Source organism: Cebus imitator, unplaced genomic scaffold (assembly GCF_001604975.1).
Source record: "Cebus imitator isolate Cc_AM_T3 unplaced genomic scaffold, Cebus_imitator-1.0 Scaffold33, whole genome shotgun sequence".
NCBI lineage: Eukaryota > Metazoa > Chordata > Mammalia > Primates > Cebidae > Cebus > Cebus imitator.
In genome coordinates, this window is record NW_016107348.1 from 3109533 (window position 1) to 3112636 (window position 3104).

General features: G+C 41.1%; 1 long non-coding RNA gene across 2 annotated transcripts in view; it reads right to left on the reverse strand.

The window, feature by feature from the left end:
- Nucleotides 1-518: 518 nt before the first annotated feature.
- LOC119470538 overlaps nt 519-3104 on the reverse strand; it is a 17710-nt gene continuing 15124 nt past the window's right edge. For both annotated transcript variants that reach the window (XR_005199447.1, XR_005199448.1), the window contains one exon: nt 519-620. This is a non-coding gene — a long non-coding RNA (uncharacterized LOC119470538). The remainder of the gene's footprint in view (nt 621-3104) is intronic.

Here is a 3104-nt window from a genome sequence, read left to right on the forward strand (position 1 = left end):
AGTTTCACCATGTTGGCCAGGCTGGTCTCCAGCTCCTCAGGTGATCCACCTGCCTCAGCCTCCCAAAGTGGTGGGATTACAGGTGTGAGGAACCACACCCAGCCATTTATGATTTATTTCATCAGTGTTCAGCTGTTCTCCTTGCAGAGGTCTTTCACCTCCTTGGTTAAGTATATTCCTAAGTTAGTGTTTGTGTTTATGGTTTTTTGTTTGTGTTTTTGTTTTTGCAGCTATTGTAAGTGGGGTTGAGTTCTTAATTTGATTCTCAACTTGGTCTTTAATGGTGTATATCAGTGCCACTGATTTACATACTTTGATTTTGTAAACTGAGACTTTACTGAATGCATCTATCAAATCAAGGAGTCTTTTGAAAGAGTATTTAGGGTTTTCTAGCTATAAGACTACATCACTGGCAGAGATTGTTTGACTTCCTTTTTTCAATTCAGGTGCCCCTCCCCCCCACTGCCCCGACCTTTTTTTCTCTTGCCTAATTGCTCTGGTTAGGACTTCCTACCTTGTCCATCTTTCCTGTGTACAGGTGGGGTCCTTGTGGAGACAGGTAGAAGTACAACAGCTTTCTTCTCTTGTTTTTCCACACCTTGTTTCCCTTTGCCAGACTTCTGAAAACAATAGAAATGGAGGAACTGGAGGTTATCTTAGCCTGTAAATTCTCTGGCCCAGTTGGAGTCTACCAATGTGCCCCATTGCCCTTCTGTTCATAGACTTCATGTGGTGAGGGACACAGCCACTCTGGTTTTCTGGTGTAACTCCTGCACCTGCCGCAGCACAGGCATACTATCACTCCTCAATAACTATATGAATTAATTATACATAATCTAGTCTTCAGAGATTCCCACTTCTACCAAACCAGCAGAATGCCTCTTGCCTAATTCCACAGGTCTAAAAACATGGGGCACGGATGTCCTCTCCCGATTCCCTTCCCCCGTCTTCTACCTCCTTCCCAGTCCGTAAGGAATTCTAGTCTAATCCCCCTTGCAGAGCAAATCTCTGCTAAAAGTAGAATTTCCTTTGAGGTCACAAGGAAAAATTTCAATATCAGCTGAAAATAAGCCCCCGATGTCCTTTGTGCTTTCAATTTTTGGCCTTTTAGACTTGTTGATCATTTTCAGACCCAGAAATCTATTATTTCATATCTTTTCAAGTTGGTAATTTTCAGGCGAGCTGGTTGTGTGCTTCAGAGAGTTGGGGGAACCTGGGCAGAGATCATTTTAAAGTGGTCTTAGGCATCTCCTTGATTTTTGGATGTCTTTGATTTCTCAGCTGATAGAATTGAAGTCTTCTCCCCAAGTATCATTAGCCTTTACCCCAGCTCCAAACATGTCAGGTGGCTGTGGGAAGGAGCTGAGGCATGAGAGCAGGCGCAGACATCCTGCTGGAGCATGCCTGCCCCTGGGATCCACACAGCCCACAGCCCACAGCCCGCTGTGCCTGTCACCCAGCCCCACCCAGCTACATTCTTCCTGCATCGCAGCCGCTTGCAAGACAATACCTCCACTGCTGGCCTCTAGTTTCTCTGACACACAAAGAATGTCTGGCTCTATAAACATTCACCCAGTGATTACAGGCTTAACTGCAACCTGCAGTAAAGGGAAGCGTTTAAACAAAGGTTTTGCTATGTTGTGTTGGAAGGGAAAATAAAATATAAAGCAATCAACATATTATGCGTTAATGGGTACTTTAGGCTTTGGGTTCCAGCGATTCAGTTATCAGTGAGAATTTCCTCTTGCACAGAGGTAATCAAGTTCAGGCTGTTGTGCTCCTATCTCTCCTTCTCTCCACAGGCTCCACCTTTAATTGCAGTTGCCATGACAGTGAGATTGTTGCAAGAAAGCAAGAAAGATTGTGCATGTGCTAGGAAAGTGTTTATGAAATTCACATTTTTCTTTTTTCTCTGCTAGAAAGAAAAAAGGAATGGTGAAAGAGAAGCAATTTTGTGTTCTTGAGCATCTATTATGTGCCGGGCACAAAGCTAGGTGTTTAACGTTTAATGGCGTTAAATGTGTGTGTGTAAAACCTTTTTTTATTATGAACTATATAACTCACCTACCAAAGAGTGCACAAAACAAAAATGTCAAGCTCCGTGATTTATCACAAAGCAAACACCCAAGTAAAATCAAGAACTAGACATCGCCAGAATTCCAGAAGTGGCCCTTATGATGCCTTTCAATTATTACCTCCTCCTTTCCCTTCAAAGGAAAAACTACCCTGACTTTTGTGGAAATTACTTTAATCATTATAATTTGTCTTGTTATTGTTGTTGTCGATACAGAATCTCACTCTGTCACCCAGAGTGGAGTGCGGTGGTGCCATCTCAGCTCACTGCAACCTCCACCTCTCAGGCTCAAGCGATTCTCGTGCCTCAGCCACCCAAGTAGCTGAGATTACAGGTGTGCACCACTATGCCTGGCTAATTTTTGTATTTTTATTACAGATGGGGTTTCACCATGTTGTTCAGGCTGGTCTTGAACTCCTGACCTCAAATGATCCTCCCACCTTAGCCTCTCAAAATGCTGGGATTACAGAGGTTGCAGTGAGCTACCACGCCCGGACTAATGAGTTTTAATATCCAGTAGAGCAAGTCCTCCCAGTTTGTTTTTATTCAAGAATGTCTTGGTTATGTTTATACATTTGCCTGTCCATAAAATCTTTAGAATCAGCTTGTAAATTTCCACAAAAGAAAAAAAGACTATTGTTATTTTCTTTCTTTTTTTTGGTTGTGGCAGGGAGATTGCATTGAATCTGTAGATCAATTTGGGGGAAAATAATGTTTTCACATTTTTTATTCTAATTTCCATCATGATTTCTTTCAATTTTCAAGCATATGAGGATTTTTTTAGTTATCTCTTTGTTACTTTTTCCCCAGGGAAATACTTGGAATTACTTCATATTTTGCAATTTATTGAGACTTATTTATGACCTACCATATGGCAAATTTCTGTGAACTTCCCTTGTGTGTTTGGGAAAAAAAATTATAGCCTGCAATTATAGTGTAAATGTCTTGTAAGTGTCCTTTAGGTCAAGTGCATTTCATTGTGTTGTTCAACTCTATATGATTAATAATTTTTTTTTTTTTTTTTTTTTTT